The sequence below is a fragment of the Carassius auratus genome, chromosome 7 (genome assembly GCF_003368295.1).
Source record: "Carassius auratus strain Wakin chromosome 7, ASM336829v1, whole genome shotgun sequence".
NCBI classification, from domain to species: domain Eukaryota; kingdom Metazoa; phylum Chordata; class Actinopteri; order Cypriniformes; family Cyprinidae; genus Carassius; species Carassius auratus.
Window position 1 is genome coordinate 10,526,510 of NC_039249.1, and position 27,858 is coordinate 10,554,367.

General features: G+C 39.2%; 1 protein-coding gene across 3 annotated transcripts in view; it reads left to right on the forward strand.

Moving 5' to 3' along the window:
• Window positions 1-2,448: 2,448 nt before the first annotated feature.
• The window catches only part of LOC113105851 (lysine-specific demethylase 6B-like), a 47,051-nt gene continuing 21,641 nt past the window's right edge, over window positions 2,449-27,858 (forward strand). For 2 of the 3 annotated variants that reach the window (XM_026267199.1, XM_026267202.1), the window contains exon 1: window positions 12,779-13,144. The gene's annotated coding sequence lies outside the window, so the exon portion shown is untranslated. Of the gene's footprint in view, window positions 2,471-12,778; window positions 13,145-27,858 lie in introns of those variants that run through there. The other variant, XM_026267200.1, reaches the window with a different exon arrangement.

Here is a 27,858-nt window from a genome sequence, read left to right on the forward strand (position 1 = left end):
TCTGTGTTTATGTGTGTATATATATCTGTGCTGCACTATTTGAAACATTTCAACAGTTTACGTTCCCTTTGTAATCATGTGCAGTACTGTTCAAAAGTTTGGAGGAAGTAGGCCTGGTTTTTTTTTTTTTAAAGAAACAAAGTAATACTTTTATTGATCATGGGTGCATTAAATTTATCATAAGTGTCTGTAAAGACATTTATAATGTTTGAAAGATTCTGTTTTTAAATTGTTTTGTTTAAATGTTGTTGTTTTTTGTTTTTTTTCTATTCATCCAAAAATGTATCGCAAAGATATTCAGCTATTCATATTCAACTTCATTTTTGAAGGATCATGTGACAATTAAGATTCAAGTAATGACTTCTGAAAAATTTAGCTTTGCCAAATCAGGAATGAATTACATTATAAAATGTATATCTAAATAGAAAACAGTTATTTTAAATTGTACAAATGTTTTACAATATTACAGTTTTTACTGTGTTTTGGTCAAATTCTTTCAAAACCATTAAAATGTCTTACCGACAGTAGTGTATGTAAGGGGATTCATTCTGTCATCAGTATCCCATCTTAAAATCATTGTGGGAATATTGTTTTCATATAAAAAACAGATAAAAAATCAGCTCAGTGTAAAACCCTGACAATGCAAGAAACCCTCATTTATGTGATATATTGCACATTAGATAAGCCAGCAGACCTGTGGTAAAGGCATTTATATGCACAGCGAAATCGAAGCACTAACTTGACCTTACACGTCTGAGTGAGTGTGAAAATTGTGAGTGAGTCTGCGTACAAAAACTTTTAAGACACCCTGAACCCTCATGACCTCTGCGCCCAGACGTTGTCCCTTCCCCCATGCCAGTGAAAACCCCATCTGCATTCAACACAACATCACAAACCTACACACAGCTTCCAGCAGTCACCATCCCTCCTCTCTCACTCAACACGTATGAAGAAAACACTCATGCTTTATCTGCATGTAACATGATGACTTTTACTACACAGCATCTGCAGTCCTGTGTGTGTTTTGAAATAAAACAGTGAGCCATGCACCGCAGTACTTTTCCACAAATAAGGGATAGTGTTGTCACAATACCAAAATTTCAGTAGTTAGAAATCAGTTCTCAATATGACCAGTACAAACATGCAGGCTAAACAGACTAGCAAAAACATGATTCTTGCTTTGATGGATTTTTTATGTATAATGTGGTCATGCGAAAAAGTTAGGACACCCTACTGAATTCCATAGTTTTCCTATCAGGATATAATAAATAAAAAAAATAACTGGACCTTTCCAGTTCTTAAAATTTGGAAAATAAAACCTCAGATGAACACATGGTATATTGCATATATTCAACAAAATAAAGCCAAAATGGAAAAAGCCATGGGTGACATAATTAGGGACACCCCTGCTGTTAACATAAGATTTAAGTGGGTAAGTAGCAGTCAGGCACTGCTTTGATTAACTGATCATCAGCAAGTGTGAGCACCTCTATAAAAGCTTCAGGTGTGTGTTAACACGGTGCCAAGGAGGTAAGACATCAGAATGATCTTAGAGAAGCAGTTGTTCTATCTAAAAAAGCATGGCAGCACGGTTTAGGTTTGCAAGTTTGCATCTATCTTTTAAAAGTGTTTTAGAAGAATGTCCTTTGAACAGATGAGACCAAAGTGGAGATGTTTGGCTATAATGCACCGCAGTACGTTTGGTGAAAACCTAACAAGCATATCAGCACAAACACCTCATACCTAAAGACACACATGCTGGTGGAGGACTGCTGATTTTGGGCTCGTTTTGTAGTCACAGGACCTGGGCACCTCACAGTCAAATGTGAGGACATCCATTCAAAAGTGGATCAAAAGGCAATTGAATAGGCTATGTCTTTATATTTATGTTTTTTTTTATTCCCAATAAAGTCAGGTCTATTATATTAACTATTAAGAGTTTTTAACTATTCTTTTGACTAATCACACCTGCACCATTCACTGCAGTGAAGAAAAGTATATGTACACTTCATTGCTTTTGTTTCATTCACACAGTACAGCAAGGCGCTTAAAACGCCAAGGTTATGGGTTCTAATGCATGAAGACTTATACCTTGAATGCAATGTAAGAATCATAATGCAACAATAAAGCATCTGGCATATGTATAAATGTAAATGTAGTAATCTTTATTTGTCAGATTCACTATTGTGAATGCTGCTACACTTCTGGATCTATTGTGGAACTTCTGAAATGTAAAATTCTTGTAAATATGTGAACTTGCAAATATACACAGAAGAGCGGCTAGCACAGTTTCACTGATCAGAGCGTTTGGAAAATGCTGCATGGGCTCTTTTGGGTGCTTTTTTATGTGTTAAAGTGAGTCTTGAAGTACTACATGGTAATGAATCCGTCCTGCTGGATATTCATGAAGTTTTCCCTTTTTGTGTTCCACAGAAGACAGAAACTGATTCGGGTTTGGAGTGACGTGAGGGTGAGTAAATTGATCGTTTTCTTTTGTTGATGAACTGGAACTATCCCTTTTAGTAGAGTTTTGTACACTGTGACCATTTAGTGAGTGTGTGAGTGACAGAAGTAACATAAAGGGGGGTTGAAATCCAAGATAAAAGCCAAGGAAAGAGAAACTTCCAAAACTTCAGAGCCTGTCTGTCTCCCTCACATTCTCTCCCTGGAGTCAGACAGGAGCGGGATGGGGGCGGGGACCAGACAGGTCGACGCCCCCTCAACCATATGCCCACAGTGAGAGGGGCACACATGTCTCTGTCCAATAGGTGGTCTGCAACAGAAACAGAGCACAGTAGTTTGATGGATGTGGCCTAAAGTGACTCAGTCTTTGGTCAGTGTGTTTGTGTGTGTGTTTCTCTTCCACTCTATTTTTATATTTTTTAACCCAAAAGGTGACTCACTCTCTTTCTGTCTTTCTGTGGGCCAAAACCAGTGTGTGTGCAGTGAAGACAGCAGTTGAACACACAACCTTATGAACATTTTTAAACAGCAGCCTTATATATATATATATTTCTATATGCATCCATGCACACAAAAACTCCTTGAACCCGTGAGGAAAGTCTGTAAGACTCACGTGCTGAGGCATGTACAAACCAGCAGCATGTGGTTTGTGTTTGTGTGTTTGACCCTTTTTCCCTTCCTCTCTCTTTTTTCCTGTCGCTCATTCTTTTTGGACTTGTTGCCTTTCCTTTTCCAACATCCAGCAGCTATCAAAGCACTGACCGAACATCCCAACACACACACAAATAGCACATTCAGAGCGGTTCACATACTTACTCCTTTGTATGTGAGCTAAGAGAATCCAGATGCACGTGCCTGTGTGTGTGTGTGTGTGTGTGTGTGTGTGTGTGTTTTGTCTAAGCCTGAGCTGTCTGTAGCTGACTCAGCTGATAGTGAACACTTAATAAGGTCTTTTTTGGACAGATCCGACAGTAGTTTATTAGGTCTGTGGGCTTTCTGGGCACACATTCAGACCCTGCTTTCAGACGCAAGACTTCTTAAACTGAAATGTGTGTGATGAACATTTTGCATGGTTGCTATGTCAAGGACCTGTTATGGAACAAAACAAGAGTAGTGTGTAAACTAAGTTTGTGTTGAGGAAATTATTTCATCACTTTTTTTCTATAAATATTGAGCAGCACAACAGTTTCAGTGTCAGTAATAATAAGAAATGTTTCCTGAGCACCAAATCAGCATATTAGAAGGATTTCTGACATCAGTATATTAAAACAGAAAACAGTTATTTTAAATTGTAATAATATTTCAATATATTACTGTATTTTTGATCAAATAATATAGCCTTGGTGAGCTTAAGAGAGTTGTTTCAAAAACATCTTACTGCAAACAAACATTTGTAGGGTAGTGTACATATGTGTAAACACAGATGTATGGCACCGTCCTGTTTCCACCACTCAGCATTTATTAATCATCCTGCTTCAATCCTCTTTAAACCTAGTATTCTGCTTCGAGTCAGTCACATGTGGTCAGTGTTAAACACATGCGTAAACAGGGTTAAAAACAATGTGTCTCATTGCATTAACATTACCTGATATTGTGAGTTGTGCATACAATCATGAAATCAGAGACCCTCTTGGTCACAGGAGATGCATTTCAGATGCATGTTATTACCAGGTGTAAACAGCAGTGTGTATCCGTTTACCACTAGTGACCGGATCACATGAGACGGATGTTAATGCCAGGTGTAAACAGACCAAGGTCACACACACACACACACACACATACTGTACAAGCAATAAAAGTGTGTGTGAAGTCTATTATTCATCATATACACAATGCATAGAAAAAAGGCAGATGCATTCATATCTAATGTGAAATTGTTGTTGCATTATTTGTGTTTTTACTTGTGTGTGTGTTTCAAAACCACATGCACACGTTCATATGTGAATATTAAGTATTTTCGCCATTACATTCCAAATAACTTTCACGTTCACACACACTTGCTCCATCCTACACACACACTTTTAAACTATCTCTGCAAGCTGTGGATCAGGGCCAGAGGGGAAAGATGAAAGATCAGATGGGAGAGTAGGCCACATGAAAAGCCATGCTACTGCAGGGTCAAAAAGATCACCTTCTATAAAGGTCAAAGTTCATGCAGCCCTGTCATGCTTCAGCACGTGTCCTGAGCAAGTGTCCTAGCAACCGAACCGGAGTGTTTGCTGAGTAAATATGCATCAGGGTGCATGAGCCCGAGCTCGCCCGCACACACAGACTTTGATGTTCAGGATCCCGGTGGGTTGAGATGAAATGTGGAGCAGATTTTCCAGGGACTTTTTATTTGTTCTTCCTGTTTTTCGGTCCATGTGAGATGAAAATAAATCTGTGTGTGATCTTTGCCTCAGTAAAACAGGGAGCAGTGGGGAAGGAGGCACATATGTAGATAAACGTACAGCATTTCTTCAAACTGTTTTTCCACCATGATGATAGCTAGCATGAATGCTTGAAAGCTTTTCGCTAATGTGACAAGCCTGCATAGCTAGCAGTATTTGTGTTCACATTGATCGAGATTGATCTTAATGCCTCATTTCAAACACAAATAAACTTATTCTAAGTCTAAGATGTTAACCTGAGGTTCCCAGGATCATTAAACAGCGTATCTTGTTGATACAAGAGAGAATTTTACTTTTTGGGTTTCAGGGTAAGAATAATTTTTTTTAAATGGAATTAATACTTTCATTCCACAAGGATGCATAATTGATCAAAAGTGACAGTAAAAATGTTACAAAAGGCTTATTTCAAATAAATGTTTTTCTTTGTGACAGCTTCCACAAAAATAGTAAGCAGCACAACTGTTTTAAACCTCGACAACGATAATTACAATAGAAAACATATTATAAACATATATTATAAAATATAATATTAGTTTTTGGCAATGATTAATCTCATCCAAAATAAAAATAAAAGTTTGTATTTATATAATATATGAGTGTGTACTGTGTATATTTATTATGTATATATAAAGACACATACATACAGTATATATTTAGAAAATATTTACATGCATTTGTATGTGTGTGTGTGTGTGTGTGTATAGATATATTATAGTTTATAGATATAAACATATTTTTTTAAATAAATACATGCATATGTGTGTGTATTTATATATATTCATAATAATTAACAGTAGACACACATATATTATATACATGTACTTTTTATTTTAGATGGAATTAATTGTTGCCCAGCACTAAATAATATTTCACAACATTACTGTTTACTGCAGCCTAAGTGGGCATAAGATATTTGTTTGAAAAGCATTACAAAATCTCATCAACCCCAGACTTAACATTTAAATAACTTAAAATTCAAAGTAGCATTTGCTGTCCCTGGTTGCCCCCAGCTAACTTGAGTCTGAGACCCTTGGGTTAACCTTTGTGAGAGAAACATGTCCTCAGAGACAAAGTCTTAAAGTCTTGCTTGAAGTTTCACTATGGTGCAGCATGCATGCATTTGTGTTTGCACATCTGGTTAAGTAGGTGTGTAAATGCCTTGTGCAAAAGATGTGTCTGTGTTTCTGCAGGCCAGTCTTGTGCAATACAGCTGTATGTGTGTGGATTTGTGAGTTGTTGTCGTCTTGGTTTCTGCTGGTCTGCTGAAGTTCCTGCTAATGTTTATTCCTGAGCCTGTTTATCTCATGGTCCACGTGAACTAGACAGTAGACATGATTGTGTGTGAGCGTGTATATGATTCCTACCGCTGCTTATAGCTTTGCATTGCCTGTGTTGCCAGCAGAAGTGGTATTTCTAAAAATATCCCATAAACCCACTCACCTCCTCCTGCATCCCCTGCTGGATAACCTCCCCCCGCTGTGGATCGCTCCACCCTGTCATGAAATGCAGGCTGCTCCTGCTGCACATTCCACATGGAAGAGCAAACCATCTGCCTGCAGAGCCAAAGGGGGAGAATTCCCAAGGAAGCCTTTCTTGCTCTACAGCATGCAAATGATATGAAAATTTGTGTTTTTTCATGTTTTCTCACATGCACACACTTTAGCAGAAGTTTTACTTTGCAACACACTTGCTACCATGCATGCAAGTGTCTTTGTGTGCAACCGTAGTGCGTACTGAAGTGTGCATGCAAGTCATCTCCCAGTATGTGTTTGATTCTTATGTATGGATAAGGTGTGTTTCCATGCATGTGTTTTTATTCCCATATGAGAGCGTGTGTTTGGCCAGCTGTGTAGAGGTACATTCTTTAAGCTCCAGGCGGAGGGGGGGTTGGAAAACAGAGCAGGCGAATTCCCTCTGAGCATGTCCAGGACTAAACTGCAAACCCAACAAAACTCACGTGGCTTTCTGTTTGTCTCTTTCTTTCTTGTATAAACAGAAGTTAGTTTGAATTGAGAAATGTCAGTTTTGGTTATTCTGCAGTTTGTTGCTTTGAATTGTTTTAATGCTGTAATCTTGGAAATAATATAACATATTAAAATATAATAATGCCAGCCCCGCCCCATTTTTACTCCCACTAGTCTAAACAGGAAGCACTTTGGATCCTGCTTTTTCAGGGTTGCAAATAAACCGTATGTTTCTTGTTCTCTTTCTTTACAACTCTTATTCATTCTCTGTTACAGATTGGGGAAAAAAGTAACAAGTTCAGTCAGAAGAGAACGGAAAAGTTTAGTTTTACTGCATGATCATAGTTGCTCCTGTAGGTGTTAGTGCTTTTGTGTAGAAGATAACGTGTTTAGTTATGAGTCTAACTTTGAAAAAAGTAAACCCATTTGCTTCTAATTATTTTTGTAACAATATAAATGACTTTACTGTTACTTTTGATCATTTTAATGCATCCTTGGTGAATAAGGGTATTCATTTCTTACTGAGTGATAGATTTATAACAACAATTTGATTCAATTCATTCAAAAGAACAAGTGACAAACTAACTGTGCATGTTGATAGCGTTCTGTCTCAATTGACCACTTGTGATTGGACATGGAAGTTAATGTCAGATGTAAACAGGTGCAGAGTGCAGTGAGAAATGACTGTTCTTGTAGTCATGTGTATGAGTAAAGGGTGCACTGACACACTCATGCCATCAGTGCTGAAGGTGTGTGTGTGTGTGTGTGTTCATCAGGACCGGCTGACAGTGGCAGACTAGCACACTGAATAGCACTTAACCTTCACCTCACATTCACAGCGGGAATGTGCATTTTGCTGGCACGCATTAATAGATTATTGATGTGATGGTTGACAGTCAGATGGAGGTGGAAATGGACCTATAATTTCATGCCGATGTCAGACAGACAACACAAATACTAATTTACATCCTCACAGGAAATGATTTCTCATGGAGAAGAGAGAAGCAAGAATGGGTGAGCGAAAGAGATTAATAGAGTTTTCTCTATAACACCCTTTTCTCTCTCTATCTGTCTCTCCCTGGTCTGCGTTTTGGACAGATGGGTTGAGGTATCAGTTTTTAATGAAAAGCGCAGTGTAAGAGTCACATGACCGTCTCTCACACACAAACAGACAATTCAAATCATTGTGGAGCTCACATATAGACACTTAGGGTCCTATTTTAACGATCTAAACGCAAAGTGTGTGAAGCGCACATTTTTGGAATGGGTTGTGCCTATTCTTTTAATAAGTAATGGGCGTAACGTTCAATAAACTAATCAGAGTGTCATCTCCCATTCCCTTTAAGAGCGTGATGCGCTCGCGTCATGGCGGATCGCTATTTACATGGCGGAATTTGTTGGTGGAAAAGCTGAACGCTTCTCAAGCAAAGAAACCAATCTGCTCGTGCGTGAAGTAAAAGCATGTGAGCATATCATCTACAGGACAAGCAGGAATCCACTAAAGCTTCCCGAGGTGGGATGGGATGAAGAAGAATTTCATTCATCATAAGTAGTAATAGGCTGAATTGCAAATAGGTAGCCTAATTCTAATACCCACAATGACTATCCATCACTAGGATACATTTTTATATTTATGTAGCCTACACAATAATATTCTTTTACACTGTAATCCTTTTGTTTTTAATATTTGGCATGTTTGTATGATGCGCATCCCTGTGTGTAATAAGCAAAGCCAACGCGCACCGTGGACCCGCCCAGAGGCGCATTTTCTACCAACTCTCTCTTTAAATAACAAAAAAAAATTGCGCCATTTACTTTAAACTTTAGACCAGGTTTGAGTTGGTCTATGGCACAGTCAATTTTCAGCTCCTTAAAATAGCAATGCACCTGAACACACCTCTTTTTTAGACCAGCACGCCCATGGGCGCACATATGGTGCAAATGCATTTGCTAATTAAACACATGGTGCTGGATGGGAAAATGCGAACTGCGCGGGACTGAAACTAGCAAACACACTTCCTCTGAGCCTTGCATCGCATTGCGCCGGGTGTATGATAGGGCCCTTAGTTTGGAATAAGAACAGAATGGTTCAAATTTGTGTTGTGTTATTGAATAATGGAATAATTGCATGTTACTTTTTGTGGTTCAAAGAAAGAATAAAAACACCTAGATTATAGTCGTTACATTCAGTGACCTGAATACATTCTGGGCAAATTTGACTGGTATGATCAATCAGACAAAAGTGTTTACATGATTTTATCTTTTTGAAAAATATTTTACGCTCACCGAAGGTGCATTTATTTGATCAAAAGTTATTATTTAAATTTTAATAAAAAATATTAAAACAAATTAAATTAAAATATTAAAATTCCATTTCTTCCTGTGGTTGCAAAGCTGAATTTTCAGCAGCTATTACTCTGTTCAATCATTATAATATGTTGTTGCTCAAGAAACATTTCTTATTATTATCAGTGTTGAAAACTTTTACAAATTTCTGTAAAACATGATTAATTTATTGTTTTATCAGGTACCATTGATGAATAGATATTTCAAAAGAACAGTATTTACTTCAATTAGATTTTTAAAATAATTTACAAGTCATATTTTGCTCAGTTTAATGTGCATTAATTAAAGTAAATGACTTAAATGTAGTTGTTACTTCAAAAATGTTGCTGTGCATTCATGGCCATGCTGTTGTTACTAATCAGCTCATAATGATTCCTAATGGGTTAACAGTGTTTATATGAATTGATTGACAGTTTCCTTGACAAAAGAGAACTTAATCTAAATCTAGGTCAGAAGTCGGAAGCAGTGCATTGTGGGATGCATTGTTAGGAATGTGCTGATTGGTAATAGCACACAGCTGCAGCTCATTAGTCATTAATTGCCAATTAATCAGCAGCTCCTCATTGTGTATTTTAAAGGGAAATAAAGAAGGGAAACGAGAAGTTGGAAATGTTGAAAAGAGGAATCGATTGGTGGCATGGGCAGAAGAACATGATTCTTACTTTCCTTTCCTCCTATCACAGTTTCTTTTCTTAATGACAACACTTGCTCTCTCTCTCTAACATCTCCACAGTATGTTAACAGGAAGAACAGTAGACAGAAGAGACATGTTTTTATGTGTGTTTTATCTTTTGCATATATTGCTTGTATACTGTATATGATGGACAAAGCCATAGTCATCAGAAATTAAACTTTTACAGTGAATGAAAAAATAAAATCATGCAGGCATTGTAAAGAAGTTGTTAATTAAAGACGGAGTAGTGTAAACTACATCATATCTGACTTGCTGACACATGGTTATTTGTCATGTGTGTCATTCAGTCATCTTTTATACGTTTGGTTACATAACTCCACAAAGGACTTTGATACCAGGAGCATTCCCTGACACACATTTACTCACAATCTCTTTTCTTTTGTCTGTTGGCCAAGAGTCAAATATTTCACTTCTCCTTGGCACACGGCCACATCTCTGCGGTAATAAATCAATACAATGGAAATTATGTAACGCTTGGGCCAAAGGCACTGTGGACGATAGTGAATGTGGCTTTATTTGGCTTCTGAATTCTCTTGCTCTCTCCCTTCCTTCCTTTCTCAGAGAGATTTTTAAAATAACTTTCGTCTTTGTTGTATCATGGGAATGGAATTCATGAAAGAAAGCTAAAAATAGCTGGCATTTTATCTTGGGACGACTTTTTTATGTGTGTGTGTTTTCTTACTTTATTACTGAACAATGTAAGCATGACTTTTTTGCACCAAGTCAGCAGGTTTTCCATCCAGCCTCCTTTTTCGGGTCTCGCAGTGGAACGTTTTCTGCTGCACGTGGATATCGTCATCTGTTGTGTGTGTGCTTGAGGCTGATTTGAGTCGACACCGTAGGAATAAAGTTACAGCACAAAACAGCTGTTTCTTTATTCTCTGTCCCACGCCTTCAACACACATACAGATGTGTATCTCACACATGCACATAAATTTCACTAGTGATGTATCCAAACAAAATCATGCAGAAACATGCATACATGACTGTTTTCAACATTGATACAATAAAAAGTTTTTCTGGCGCACCAAATCTTCATATTAGATTGATTTCTTACACTGTGACACTAAAGACAGAAGTAATGGCTGCTGAAAATTCAGCTTTGCCATAACAGAAATAAATTACATTTGAAAGTAACTTCAGTTAGAAAACAGTCATTTTAAATTGCAATATTTCACAATATTTATTTTAATATCAAACAAGTGCTGGTTTAAAGGGGTCATATGATGTTGCTAAAAATAACTTTTTTGTGTGTATTTGGTGTAATGCAATGTGTTTATGCCGTTTAAGGTTTAAAAAACACATTATTTTCCACATAATGTATATTACTCTTTCTCCTCTATGCCCCGCCTTTCTGAAACGCATCGATTTTTACAAAGCTCATCGTTCTGAAAGCGAGGTGTGCTGTGATTGGTCAGCTATCCAGTGCGTTGTGATTGGCTGAAATGTTACGCCCCTCACTATACTGTTTAGTTGTGTGTCCTAGCATGACAAGACAAAAACATTGAAATCCATTACAAATGAGGCATTTGTTGCATCCAGTGGGCCAACAATAATCCAATAGTTACTGATTATAATGACTTATACTGTCTTTTTATGCGTTGCATTGTGTATCGCGCTGTGTAAATATCAAACCATGTCTGCATTTGTGATTGGAGAAACGACAAACAACAAGCGCTGCTCTACAGCTCATCAGTGGAAATCCTTTACATATGTGAATGTACTTACAGACTGTGAGTTAGAAGTGCCCCACTTTATAGTAACAGACACCGGTGTTGAGGGATACTCTCCCAGGAAACAGTCCTTGTCCTTCGTAAAATGCACTGCACACATCTGAATATTACTACAACCGAATATACTACAAACAAAGTAGTTTCGCTTTCACAACCAAACACAGCATCTCCACAACATGGTTCACATTTCTTTGCGTGAACATTTGGGTGGCGTTATGCAAATCTTCCCACATTGTGACAGAGACATGTGGGGGTGTGTCTTAGGAGGGCATGACTGATTAACTTAAAAAAAATATCTCTTTGGATTTGAGACTTTAGTCTTTGCTTATCACTCCAAAGAGAAAGAAAAATGTAAATCACATCATATGACCCCTATAAAACCATGAAGGCTTACTGTCCCCAAAACTGTAGTATATGTTTGATCATTCTTAAAATAATTAATAAAAAAAGGTAAATATATAGTGAAAACATAATAATAAAAAAGGAAGAATAATCTAATCTGTATGAACCAGAATATAGGTATCTAAAGTTGCAGCACTAATCGGCCAAATAAGAGAAGTAACAGCAGATCATTTCAAGAATTACTAATATAATATAATACTGATTGACCTACTGACCTCCTTGACGTGTAGTTCACTAAGACTTTTTCACTCGGATTCTTAGTGAAAGCATTGAACACGTTGCACACTTAAAATATTGAATAAACAAGCATTCGAGGAAAGTGTGTAAGTTTGTGAATGAGGGGCATCTGCAGAAATCTGTGATGCATTTTATGGATCTCTGCAGGTGTACCGGCATGATGCTCTCTGAGATCACACAGAAATACTGGAAGGGAACGAGAGAATGAACTATAGTAAAAGGATCCCTTCCACTTTCTGATCCCTTATATCTGACACACACTGGGAGGGGGGGAGGGAGGGAGGGTGAGAATGAGGCTAAAGAGAGAGAGAGGTGACAGGGGACAGGGGGGAGGGGCTGTTTAGAGCGAGAGATGTGAAAAAAATGAAGAGAGGCAGGCTGGCCTATAGCAGGGGTTGGGCTTAAGCGCTGTCTGTGTGTGTGTGTGTGAGATCAGCTCCTTTCCTCTCTTTGTTTGACTACTGAGTGGAAAAAAGCAGAGAAAGAGTGTGTGTGTGTGAGTGAGTGAGTGAGAGAGAGAGAGAGAGAGGGAGGGAGTGAGAGAGGGGAGAAGGATTGAAGGATTGAGGGAGGAAAGCAGTGAGAGAAGGAGAACGAGGGAGACACACTCTTTTTTTTTTTCTTTGGCTGAAATAGAAGGAATTCTGTTTTGTTTGGAGCTGGAAACCTGCATCCTCTTGACTGTCTGCTTCTGCATGGTGTGATTATTGTTTGCAAGCCCTGCTGCCGGTGTGTGTGTGTGTGTGTGTGTGTGCATGCGTATGCGTGTGTTTGTGTGTGTGGGGGTGGGCAGGTAGTCAAGCCTGCAGCTGGTTAAAGGGAAAATAAGAGCCGAGATTTTACCGAACTGGCTGAACGAGCAGCTCTCAGTGTGGAATTACCTCAGAAACACAGGGAATAACACTGGGAAACACGGTAAGACACACACGCTCCCTCTATCCACTGCTGCTGCTCTGTTTCTTTGTGCTTCCAGCAGGGCATTTAAACTGAACTCGTGAAAGTATCCGGGCTGCGTTTGCACAGCTCAGCAGAATAAAAACACACACTAGGTGGAGAGCAAAAGAAAGTTGCACTGCTTTTCCCAATCGGAATGCCGCACAAAGAAAGCTTTATGTATGCATTCACTCCGGCTGGCTCTGTTTATAATCTGACTGTCACACAAATTCACTCTACTGCAAAAAAGAAAAGATAAAACAGAAATGCTCCTCAGTTTTCCGGTGTCTGCTTCCCACACATCCATATGGAAAAGCAGGATGTATACATCCTGACAAGATTCCAGTTCCGTTAGCGACTCTTTGTTAAGTGGGGTGAATTTGTGTAATTGTTTTGCAGGTGTGTGTGTGTGTGTGTGTGTGCTGTCCGTTGTGGTCTTAGGAAGTGGTGGTTATGGATTGTGTTAGTTGAGAACTAGAGTAAAACCCCGGCGGCGTGAGTGTGTGAACCTCCACTTCCTCCTGGCCGTGTGTCCATCTCACACAACCCACATCCATTACCGGCATCCTGGAGTGTTTCGATCAATCAAGAGTCATTGTGCGGATGTGTGTTTGTGTGTGTGTGTGTGTGTGTGCGTGCATTGCTGGGCGTGTATCAGTTGGCTCCGCCCCTCATTAAAGCTCTCCACTAAGATAAAGAAACACAAAACATTGCCGGAAGAGCACACTTCATCATTGTCATCAGGAGATTGTGTAAAACAATCGCACGGCCTTATCTGTCAGTATTCGGTTTCTCCATTCCTAGTTCTCCACATCTCTCGATCTTCTTCCTCGCCCCATCTATCGGCACAAGAGCGAATTTCGACTGTCTGCCCTGAAACGAATTTGACGTAGTGTTGCCAGTGCTTGTTTTCATCAGAGTGTCTGCGTGTCGCCCTCAGGCCGCTTTTGCTTTTAGCCTACATTCCTGTTTGAGCTCCACTAGCTGCTGTTTACGCTGAGCACAATCCAACTCTGTTAACATTAGCAGCATGAAGACTATTATTACCCATAATGCCATGGTGATTAGCAGTGTGCTAATCTATTCATTAGCTGCTAATCAGATAATTGTCAGCAGTGGTAATGACTGGGCTGTTTGTGTGTTCCTGAAGTAGTTTTGTATAGTTGTCAAAATACCAGTGAGCTAACATGATGTCATCAAAAAAACTAAAGAAATTAAATTATAATAATAACAAGTTTTTTTCCTGACTGTTCTTATGTGATTTCTAATTTCATTTTGATGTTTACAATATTGACGATAAGTAATTGCTAAGGTATTTTTGGCGTAAACCATGCTCTTGTATTACTTTGCCGAAAAACCAGCCTAAGGTGATTTGCCGGTCTTATATGGTTTAAGCTGGTTTCCTAGGCTGTCCCAGCTGAAGTTTAACTAATTGAGCTGAGACTTTATCGCCTGAACAGCTGAAGTGTCCAAAGCGTCTCTAAAACCATCTCAGACCATCAAATCAGTGAAGGCTGGTTTTGTGTGTTTTAGCTTTCCATCCAATGTCCCTTTCACACTGCACGTTGGACCCCGGAAAATTGTCGGAACATTGCCGGGTCGCCTTCTGTGTGAATGCAAACATGTCCCGGGATTGATTCCGCGATTTATCCCGGGTCGCGTACTTAGTAACATTGCCGGGTTCAGTCCCGGAACGAGCGCTGTGTGAACAAAATCCAGCTAATGCCGTAAAGGGTGTGTCGTAGTGATGACTTATTGCGTGACTTTTAATCAACATTTGGGGCGAAAAAAATATGTGTAAACTATAATGAGGCAAAGATCAGTTGGTTTATCACTTTCCGCGCTGAAGCTGAGATCGTTCGCCAGCTTCAGTGAAACTTAACGTACCTATCGTTTTCGACGCGTACATTACACGTCACATCCATATGTCATGTGTCTTTATGGGTTGTGTGTGAAAGCACGCACGCACATATTCCGGGTAAACACTTGCAGGGTGAAAGGGACAAAATCTAGCGACCCGGGTACAATTCCCGGGACACATTACCCGTGTATTTTCCAGAATCGCAGTATGAAAGGTGGCTCGAGTCATGTTGGATTTGCCTCAGTCTCCATTGTAAACTCTGTCTTTATCACTCCCTGTGATGGGTGTTTGTTCTTCTGCAGATGTGGTGTGGGTGTGTGTGTGTGTGTCCTGAACCCCACCCCCAGGACAGGCCTGGCCGAACCGGGGATTGTGCATTCATTGGAATGGAGAGAGAAGGGAGGGAGGCAGGCAGGAATGATTGAGTGGGCTGCCTGGAGAAGAAAAGGAGACGAGAGATAGAGAGAGGGATGGGGGAGGGAAAATGTTGTTTGGCTGGTGTTATGCTCTTTGGTTGAAGGAGGAGAGGGGGAGGTGGGGAGGTAGTGACACCCAGCTGGTTAGTTTGAAAAGGAAAGATGTGCAAACATCATAGGACGAGAGAATGCACGGATTGCTGAGGAACAGGGTCTTATGTGCTTAAACGAGAGTGAAAACACAAATATCACGTGACAGGAACAATTTGCACAGAAAAAATGCTTATAAACACTGACAATAAATTGACACTACAGTCATGTATGTGTGTTTTCAACTCTTTTTATCATGGCAGTTAGTGCTGACAGTGCGCGTGGTTTCTTGGTGAGATCACGTTTGATGTGATTTGTTTTGTAAAGTTTGTTCCGTCTCCCCTCTGTCTCTCTCAGAGTCATGCACTTTCTATCTCACACACACTCTCATAAATTCCTTATTATCGTTAGCGTGCAACTCGATCAGTCCAAATACACACCTGTGTTTCCTGCGCCTCCTTTGTCTCGCTTGAGTCTCCTGGGAATGAGGTGGGACTGACACACACATGCACACATTCTCTTGAGTAGACAACAGAAGCTGTCTTGCCTCAGAATATCAAGTTTATTCATATTTAGCAGCGTCTTTGTTCTCTAGCATGGAAGGCACAGTGCTTTTGTTAAAAAATTAAGCTGTAGAGATTCTGACAGAGTTATTCTATAATATCATTTTGGGTTTATGGAGGGTTTATAAGAAAACAGCCACATTTAATCGTACAGTTTTGCAGAATTTGATGTTTCCCCATTTAAAGTGATAGGAGATGCGAGTGCAGATTAGCAATTGGCTGGTTCATTCAGAAGGCGGGGCTTCTTGCGATTGAGCGGCCATATTGGCATAAACAGTATGCTTCTTTATGGTTTTTCTTGCAGAACTTTGCCAATATTTATACATTTCCACAGTCTTTATCCCATCTCTTTCATGTTTGGTATGCATGAAATCCATTTATAAATCCGTTTAGTATGCATTCGTTTTTTAGTGTGGGCGGGACTACCTGGAAGTAAACGATTTAATTTATTTTCATGACGTTCTAAATTCCATCAAAACATTAAATGTGAAAAATATTCCTTTGTTAGAAAGTAATGCTGACAATAGAGCAGGGACTTAACACGAAATCAGCTTTATAAACACTCATAAACACAAACACAGACTGTGGTTTGAGTATGTGTGTGTGTGTGTGTGTGTGTGTGTTTCTGTCATCTTTAATTCTCTGTTTGTATGCCTTTGATCTGCCTCTGTTCTTTTCGTCCTTTCTCCACCATCTCTCTATGTTTGTCTGCTGACAGCCCAAAACACTTTCTTGTTAATCTTGAATTGAGTCGTGCTCTGTACAGTATACACACATCCCGTCAGTGAGCTATTGTAAATGTTTCTGGAACATCGCACACCTGCTTCAGAGGAAATGTGTATTATGGGGCGTGACCCCTCTGTGACCCCTGGGCGTGATCGATGGCCGTTTCGCATTACTTAAATGGAGTCATGTGACTGAACGATAGAGTTACGCCATCAGTGGATGAAATGGCACCCGGCCAATCGATGGCAAGATCATAGTGATATGGAGAGAGAGAAAGGTCACATCAGGGTCAAAAGTGTGTGTGTTAGAGCCCCATTTCTTCATGATTGTGTCATCACCCTTTTTCCTCCCTCTTCTCTCTCTCTCTTTCTCTCCTCTGTAATACCATTACGGGCGAGCCACCTTTCTAACCCAGTTTTCCAGTGAGCTTTGACCTCATGAGTAAGGTGTGTGTACAGTATGTCTGATTATAGCAGTACTCTGACCTGTTGTGTAAGGTGTGTGTGTTTGTGTTGTGTAAGACTCCACATTAGTGTGTGTGTGTGTGTGTGTGTGAGGTGTGCGATAAGAACTGGAGCCGCTCAGGCTGCACAACGGTGAGATTCTTTGCAGGTCTGTACGAGATTTAGTGCCTTTCTCTGGACTGAGATACGTGTGTGTGTGTGTGTGTCTCACACTCCAGTAACCTGATCCATTTCCTGTAGATGTGGGAGCCTGTATAGACGACCCCCGTGTGTCTGTGTATGTATGTGTGTCTTGTTGCAGTCAAAGTCATTGTTGATGTTGTAATTGATTTCTCACTGCACTTGTTTCTGTAGTGTGAGACGTCTAGAGTGTTAATTCAGCTGCCTTAATGCGAGTGTGTGTGTGTGTGTGTGTGTGTGTGTGTGTGTGTGTGTTTATGAATGTGTTTTCTGAATGACTATTGGTTTTGTAGATGAAGTTGAATTTCTCTTTATAATAAATAGGAAGTTGGTCTCCATTTCTTCCCCTTAGTTTACAGTTCACCTGCATGAAGAGTGTTAGGACAGAAACTTTATGCATGAACGCATGTGGCACGATTGAAGATACTTGTCCAACATGTTTCAGAAATAAGCTGTACATAGTTGTAATTTAAAATTTAAGTCAAATGTATATTAACAAACCTCTGCTCCAAATGTTTATTTTATTTATATAGTTAAAAAAACTTTTTTTATATTTAATGATTATTTATATTTAATAATCTTTATTGTACTTAATGATTTTATTTATTTATTTTTATTTATTTAATTTTTTTTGTGGAAAAAAAAAAGAGCAAATAATGTATGTTTTCTTACATTGTGACACATCCAAAAAAAGTAGGACAGGAATGTTTTCGTTTTGCAGATTGTATTGTTAGATACTTTCATGAGTTCAGATTTTAGATGCGAGCTTGCAGTCATTTTCAAGCAAGGGGCGGAGTTTAAGCAAACTAAATGATTGGAGAAGCCCGACATAGATCACTAGAGTCTCGCTTTCACATGACGTTATGACATTTTTATAAGCTCGATAACATGCATTCACAAAGTAGGATGAATTTTTTATAGGATGCAAACTTTAAACCTATTCCAAGACTATTTACTATTTATTTAAAATAATAACAAATAATAATAGTTATTGGCAAGTAATGCAGCACCTTCAGTCCATCTTTACTGATGAGCCCTGGTAAGGGCCTGAATATGTATATATCCATAATTTGGAAACAAGGCTCTGTTAAATGTCTTAAAATGTTGTGTTGTAATGTGATTCTTTGTTCTAAGATCATAATAATACCGGTCTGTTCATAGAGACAGTCTTATCTGTGAGATGGCATCATGAATAAGAGATGGAGTAAGAGAGGTGGCTTTTGAGGTTTAGATGCTGAATACTGTCTGAATCATTCGGTGTGCGTGTGAGCAAGCTGGCGTGGACATGTTACCACCTTCAGTGCGGCAGGTGCGAGATACGAGGAGTGTGTAAAGCTGATCCCATTTGGTTTTAGCAGCAGTATCAAAGGCAACTGTGTACGTTGCTCTCATTGAATGTTTATGTGGAGCCATTTGCTCGCAGCTATAGTGGCGTCCCCTGCTGTGTGTGTGTGTGTGTGAGCATTCGTGTGCTCTGGTTGAGAATAAATAGAACAGCAGTGTGATTTCACACCCCTCCTCCTCTCCTACCATCCCCTTCCCCCATCTCTCTCTCTCTCTCTCTCTCTCTCTCTCTTCAGCATCAGTGCATCTGTGTCATGTCACAGGGTTCTGCCGTCCCAGAGTAACCCACATCCCCCTCCTTCACACTAAATGCTCGCTTTTTCTCTTGCCCGCTCTCTATACCTCATCATCTCTCCTTGCACTTACTGTTTATATACACACACTTCTTTGATATTACAGCATCTGCATTCGTAAAATACATTTAGTTGGCTTTTTCTGTGTGGCGTTGTCATCAGCCCTGATCACACACATGTGCACACATTCAGCACATATATACGTGTGCATGTGTGGTATGCAAGAGCGAGTGAGCACAAAAGGCTTTTGTATGTTAATGTGTGTTTGCATGTGTGTTTGTTCGGCCTCAGGCTCCTCCCCCAGGGAGAGACGGGCAGGTGTGGAACAGATTGAGTTCTGCCTCAACGCACACACGCATGAACACACCTGCATGCTCACTAACACACATACAGCATCACACACCAACTCAACACAAAGCATGCAAACCTATTAATGTACACATATACAAACACACTTACTATCATGCACTCTATCTCGGAAAGTAATGGCAGAGATAGAAGAAGCCTAATATACATATATCTTGAATTCAGCCACTCTCTTATAATGAGGGAATCATTGAATTGTTCACTCGAATGATTTGTTCAAAACACTTATTCATTCAGGAATGTAACACCACTAGTATGCAAATCTCTATTCATTTTGTGTTTATGTAGAAAGGTCAGCTGCTGTGGTTATATTTATAGATATTCATGTAAATTGTTTATTGCCATAGAATTAGAATGATTTCCACAGAAACAAGACTGTAGCTGGGACTGGCAAAGTTTACTTTGATTTGATCATGTTTAACTAAAATAAAACAACACTTCATCCTTTGCAAAAAAAAGAGGGGAACACTAGAACATGTTTTTTTTGCTCCAGAGAGTTTACTGTGCAGTGTTTAATGCTATATAGAGAACTCATTATAGAGGAAAAGGCTAGAAAACCCATGATCACAGATTGATGTTCTGCTGTGAGGATTGTCAACTGATGCTATGATGTAGTTTGTGTTGGTCTCACATCATATAGAACATGGTTTCTTCATTTTCCAGTTCAAACGAATCAGAACAAAACTCCCAGAATCCCCCTAAACAGACCCACATTTCACTGAATTTCTCCTGCTCTCTGTCTTTTTCTCAATCTGCTTTGGGCTTTCTCTTCCTCTTTTGCAGACATTATCACATACTCATCGTGCCTTACATTTTCTGCATACTTTAGTTTTAATGACAGTGTGTTTTGACTGAGCATCTGCTGTTAAACCCAGTGTTTATATGAATGCAAATTTCTATTATTTTGCTATATTAAGTGTGTTTGTGTGTGTGTGTGTGGTCTTGTGGTGGTTCAGACACATGTGGATCATATGTGAGTTTAAGCCGTTTTGTGAAGGTGAATTTTAGTGTTAACAGATGGATTTACTGAAGAATACACCACACACTTATACAGACATATAGAATATAAATTACATGCATGCACACACAATGTCAAACCAATTGTTTAAACAATTTGCAAACCATCACATACAGTTTTAATTACTTGCTCTTTGTCTTTTGTTTAACAACTCTTTGTAACTATTAAGTATTGCAATGCAATGTAACTAGGTCTCCAACCTGTAATCAATCCCGGGAATCAATCATCCCACAGAAGGCAATCCGGCAGTTTTCCGGGACCAACATGCAGTGTGAAAGGGGCTTTTATGCCAGGTCAGCCAAAAATGATGTTGTGCTACCTATCCATCCGATTTTCTAGTGCAGAATTATGCTATTTCCTTTGAATTAGCCTATAGGTAAATAACTAGAGTAGAATAACAAAGTGTGGTGAAATACCTGCACAACAAAACAGTGTGTTTATAATTATAATAATAAATCAAACTAATCTGATAACAAATACCAGTCTACGGTAACAAACAGTAACTGGAAACGGCGGACACTGGAAGCCCTGCACATTCGAGGTGAAAACGGCCATGCCTCTTATGCTAAAGATAAGGTGGATAATACTGGAGTGCATTTCCTTTTCATTCAACCAAACAATATTAATTGCACACACAGAGGGTGAATAATTTCTATGTTTTGTCGTTCACTTCACTTTTTCCATAAACCAAAACATGAAAGTTAAAGGTGTCCAGTGTTATTTCCTCCTTCACAGAGTCACACAGGTTTAGCTCAGCATGAAGTAATGACATGAGTTCATGTTGACAGACTTTTAATTTTGGGGTGAACTATCCTGTCAAGGCATAATTATGTCCTTGTAACAGTACAATCAGGAAAAAGTAGTTATTTGACTATAAATAATAAAAAAAGACTTACAGGCTATAAAACACAGAATATGGGTTACATGGGCTGCTAAAACAGACTTTATCTCTGCCTCTCTGAACGACTTTACCTCTTTGGGACATGGTAAAACAGCTTTTACAGGTTTCAAACGCACATATAGCGCCACTGTTTTTGACAGAGTAGAAAAGCTAGTACCATTAAAGGCTGAAGACTGTATTTGTGATGTTTGGTGTGGCGTATAATGACAGTCTGTGCTGTCTGTCTGTGCTAGTCGTCTGCAGCGGCTACGTTCTGTAGGAACTGAACTCAGTAAAAAATGTCTTGCCCAAAAGTCTTGTTCACTTGAGATCTGTGAGATTGATTTACAAGAAGTTGGTCCCTCGGGGTTTAGGATATATTTGTGCGTGTGTTCGTAATAGAGAAGGTGCAGAAACGTGTGTGAGCCTGTTTGCTGATTGTTTTTACCTGACTGGATGATGTTCTTGTTTCTGGCTCTGTCTGTCTGTGTGCGTGTGTGTGTGTGTGTGTGTGTGTGTGTGTGTGCGTGCACGTGTGTGTGCGTGCATGTGTGTGTGCGTGCAAGAAAAAACATTTTGTCTAGTCTGGCTGTCGGTGGATATAGATGGAAAGTCAATTATTGAACTTTCTAAGGGAAAAACAGAGAAAATAGCTGTTTTGTTGTGGGCTGCTGTCTGTTTCTCAAACTCAGGCTACTGTTATGTGGTCAGCTGAGTGTGTTTGTGTTTGAAAGAGACCTACAGAAAATGCACCACACCCTCATGAACGACTGACAGATGTTCAAAGACGTTTTAATTATTCATGAGAGAGTTCAAATGCACATGCACACACACACAGATGCTCTTAAGAGAGTCTGCGTTTAGCATTAGGGATTCCTGTGTGTGTGGGTACAGGTTTGCATGTGGGTAATTTTCGCAAACCATACATTGCTGAATCTGACCTTTTCATGCGACATGTGGCAAAAGTTCACTAAACCAAATCTTCAGTGCGGTTTCTGCACACCCCCACACACGACCGATCACAGTCACAACCACACGAACGAACGCAAACTAGTGGGCCAGACCAAAACAAATGAAACGGACTTAAGCGGACATAAGTGGGATCATGATTTGACTTGGTATCACGCTGTAACATTGTACTTCAACAGGACGGAAGGCTCTTGGTTTGAATTTCACAGATTTTAGATACATTGCCTTAAATGTACTGTTAAAGTGATGGTGACTGTACAATACTTTCTATATTTAGGGATGCTTGCTAAGGCAGCTACTATAAATGTTTGTTACTGCGGTTAATCAAAGTCATGTTTATTGGCATATTAACATATTGCAGGGCTGTGGAGGAGACATAACACTTTTCAGCAAATACAGGCCATAAATAAGATCTAACAATAATATAGCAGTGGGTAAATTAGGGATTTTAAAAAATCTGCAGGAATATTGAAACTTAACTTGTGTTTGCATTTAAGCATTTCACTGGCATTTTTATCCAAGGCGTCCTACATTGTATTCAAGGTATGTTTTGCATATGTCATGATCTGTTTTGCGCTACATGAACACTAATGATGTTGCATTGCAACGTGATTGTTAAGCAAAGGTGTGTGGTTTCTTTTAAAAGCAATCTGTCTGGTTGACCAAGAAACAAGGGACAGGTGATGAACTTAAACTTTAGTTCCCAGGAAGCGATTGCAACAAACTCCCATTAAGAAAACTTTTGGTTATCATTGTAAACCAATTATCAGTAACGGTTTAAATTTTCTTAAGGGTTTGTATCAACCGGCTGCAGAACATCAGAGATATATTTGGTGTGTTCTTCTGTGCACTAAATAACTGTGTAATAATAAACCCTGAATAACTTTGTAAGGCACCTTAGTAAACACCACATACAACTGCATAGCAATGCCATTGCAACCAGTCACTTGTGATTTTGCATGGAACATTTTCTTCAAAAAGTATCTGTATGTCTGTGCTCATGTGAATGTTGCGGTGTGTGTGTGTGTGTGTGTGTGAGTGTGTGTGTTTTGTGTGCACATTGGGGTATGTGGTCTATTGTCCCAACACGAGGAACAGTTCTGAGTCATATAGTGACTAACCATCAGAACAGCTGAATACAGTACCATGATTCACACAAAACAAGCTCACACATGAACATGAATGCACTTAGTCTTCCACTTTGCACCCATAAAAGCGGTGCACACGTGTCGGTCTGTGTCAGCTTGAGTGTAGGTCGCAAGGAGCAGGTGTGGTAAGGAGGTTGGTTAGGTAAGTAAAGTGATATAACCTTAGTGCTCTATAACATACAGGATGATAAACTGTGACACAGCTTGTAATCTGGGTTTGAGGCTCTCAGGGGTGAAAAAGCTTTTCAGACATAGTTACGGTTTTACTTAAATGTTTTGACTAGTAGCTCTGGGGTAATTGTGCTTGCATGTTTGGGGGGGGTTGTCTAATTTTTAGTTGAATAATGTAAGTAAAACCTGAAATTATAGGCTACTTAGTTCTGGTTGGCATCTTTTTGAGATCATTAATACAAAGGCAGAACAGGTTGTACAGGATGTATATAATAGCTTTGTTTGCTAATGCATACAGTAAGTTCATTAATGGCTAATGGAGTGTGTATTGAGTAGGTCATCATATGTGTGTGTACATGCCCCAGCTGGTGTACATACAACAGGGAAGGGAGAAAAATCTGTGCTGGTAAATCCAGCTAAACCTGGTGAGCCATCTTGGATCTGCAACAAACCAGCTGGCCAGAGCAGTTTAAAGTCTCGATTAAATGGAAGTAGCGCCAGATCTTATCTTCCATAATGGGACATACATCTGAGTCAGTTTAACGGATTATTGAAAACTAAAAAAACTAAAGTAACGATAAACGCAAGCTTGCAGGGGCAAGTTTAAGCAGAATAAATGACAGAGAAAACCTTGTAATTTTCACTAGAAGAATGATAGTAATGATATTTTGATTGAACATTACAATATATAAAAATGAAACATGCAGTGATAAATTGTTCACTATAAGATCTATAGCATGCATTGAGAAAATGTTGAATTTCATGCTGACTCTAGTAAGTTCAAGCTGGTTTGTTAAGCATTAAAGCTGGTTGACCAGCTGCCGTCTTGAGCTGGATTTCCCAGCAGGTATGGGGACTGTTTTTCTCTCTTTTTCATTCTCTCTCGCTCTCAACCTGTCTCTCGCTTTCATGCTCTCTGATCACCAGTGCTCTCATCTGTATCAAGAACACTTTGAGTCTGAGTGTCACACTTTCTGTGACTCATGGACTTGTGTTTTCTCATGTTTGTTTGGTCTGTGGCCTCTTATACTCCTCTGAATCCTCTCTTCACCTTCAGAGATTAGATACGTCTTTGGGTAGTGGAGATAGAGGCCTTTTCTCATCTAAATCTTGTAAACTCCCCCTCACTGTGACCTTTGAGCTCATGGAGCCTGTCAGAGTTCAGAGTGACATTTAAAACGAAATACTAGATGTTAGCTTTGCGATTTGCTGTCAGGGTTTGATTCCAGAAAAGATATCACTTTTTTTTTCATCTCTGTGTCTCTCTCTCGATCTCAGTGATCACACTGGCCTGTTGTGTTTCAGTTGCTACTAATAGCAGTGCTTTTGCAGTTGCACAGCGTTTGGACTTTAGGTTCGTGTTGACTTTACAGTTGTCGCTGGAGGCCTGTTATAAAACTCAGAGCAGCTGTCTCTCTGCAGGGGGGCGACCTTTGGACTTTAAGGTCATAAGTCAAGCAGCCTAACCACTTCTGGTTTATAGTCATCAATAAACAAATAAACCCACTTTATCTGACCAAAGATTGCTGTCGTTTTCATTCTACAGAGAGAACGGTTTTGTGTGGGGCTTTTAAATGTTTCCACCTCAAGCTACAGCTTTGGGTAGCAACAGAGAGAGAAGGTGGAGAATTGGTGAGAGTCCAAAAAAGAAAGAGTACCCGAGTAAATTACAGTGAGGAATTTTATTTTTCTTGCCTTCTAGCATTTCCACCACAATAATTATACATTTTTTGAGAAATTATTTATATACAGTGTTTAAAAAGACAGAAAAAATGGTGAAGCACCTTATTATTTATTTATTTATTTTTAATTCAGATGGCCAATTAACAGCAGAGACATGCAAGCTGTTCAAAGCCAAAGGAGGCCATACAAACTTTTTTGGTTGTTATGGATGAATAAAGACTCTTTAGTTGTTTCAAATTAAATTGAATGTATGCATTTCACAGACGCTTTTATCCAAAGCGACTTATAGTGCATTCAAGCTAAAAAAAAACACATACCTAACATGTGTTCCCTGGGAATCGAACCCACAACCTTTGCACTTATTACACAATGCTCTACCACTGAGCCACAGGACTATATCTGCCTACTAGCTGACAGTAACCAATTTTAGTTTAAAACAAGTGTTTGACAGATTCCTAAACTTTGGGTCTTCTTTTTATTAGACTGTATTTATTTACTGCAATTGGGCATATGAATATAAAATAAAGCATTTTATTATTATTACTCCCTTGTAAAACAGATAATTTTAAAATTCATCGATAACAACAATAATTATATCTTAGCATTACAAATACTACTGTGACTAAAGAGCATACACATACTGTTGTATTGATCATTGCAGAAACATACAAAATATTTTTGATAACCACACTGTTATATTAAGGCAAATTTGGCACAAACCTTACATTGGATTTAAGTTTTACTAATTCACTTCATTTTTTGTCTTTGTGTTGTTTGTTTGTTTAAATGTTGAGCATATGTATGTAAAAAGATAATAAAGCCCATGTATAAATCTTAAAATACTCAAGTATAAATACAAATTTTTATTTCTGTATGTGTCTAAAACAATATTCATGTGACTGATTAAATGTAAAGTTTTCTTTGCAATAAACTAATCATGCAATATGTATATATTACTATAATATTATTCATTTTTTTTCATGAAACTGAATTGAAATAAACATGTTCTATGTATATTACTGTATTCATAAACAACAAAGATTTTGACATTTTCAACCCATTATTAATGATGAGACTTCAATGACACATCATTGTCAGTATGCAGTCACAGATAATCCTAGTTAATATGCTTGCAAGGCACAGATACACATACAAGATAAACGAAATTAAGGTTTAACAATACTGCTAACGCTTATCTGTATATATCGTTCCTCCTGTGTCCTCAGAGGGTGGTTACAGTCCCCCTACTGTTTGAGTGGGACATCTACTTTCCCTATGAGTTGGCATGAACTATGGTGTGTAATGCATATGTGGGAGTATGTGGCGTAAATGTGGGCACAGTGGGCAGACGTGGGAGTTAACCCTATGAATGAACCATCCATCCATGTGTAGCAGCTGTGACAACTAATGCACCCTAATGCTGACTCAGTGGAGCCCACAAAGTGGGAGCAGAGAGTTGATCTAAAGGCCGCTGTCGGTTCTCACACGCACACATACACATACCACTCATTTCTGCCATTGCACATCTGACAGTTCTGCGTATTTCACTTCTGTGTGTGTTCAGAGTTCTGCGGTGCTCATGGGAACGCTGCTATATTTAGCCGCTGTGTGAGAACGGGAGACTGAGCTCTGTCCCTCCCTGATTAAATGGCCAGAGCCAAGCAATCGGAACTACAAGCGCGCCTCTGGAATTAAAGTGCTCTAAAAACACGCACATATCTTTTGAAATCTGTTGTAAGGGCAGAATGTTAGTGTCCTAGCCCACACGAGCACAATGGTTGGGTGTGAGTGGGAGAGATCACAGGCCGTCACACCCCGGTCATATCCCTTCTTCCTGTCTGGTGTATCCTATGATGTGGTCATCGCCACACACACAATCTCCGAACAGCAAAGACAGTCTGCGGCTGGAATGTGATGAGGGTTGCATGATAGAAAAAGAAAAGCCATATTTTTCAAGCTCCCAAAGAAGCCATTCGCACATCTGCTGTTGTTGATGTTTGCCTGTTTTTGGTAGGAGTTGTGCTCGGAGCAGCTTATGTCCTGTGTGTGTGTGTGTGTGTGTGTGTGATGTCCTTCTGCTGCTGTCCAAGAAGCCTGGTTCCCGTGACACACTCCCGTGGTTTGGCTGGCCTGTTTTGTCTCGCTGCCACTGATGTAACCTTGCTAAATATAACGTGCTGATCACACACACGCATGCAGCGTCTGTTCTCTGTTAAATGAACATACCATGCTGTCCTCACACAGTCAAGAAACATCCTGACATAGCAGATGCCATCAGTTAAAAAAAAAAGAAAAAAAAAAAAACTTCAGTCGTGACTGTTGAATAAGTCCGAAAAAAAAGTGGATACTCTTCCAGTGTAATTTTAAAAATTTTATCCAGAGTTTTTCTCTGTTTTTCTTCATTTCAGTACTTCTCGGTCCATCTGTTATTCCCGTCCTATTTTTATTCCACTTTGATTTACAGCGCTCGTCTGTCTTGTCCAACGCTCTCAACTTCAAACCTTTTACATTTTGAATAAACTCT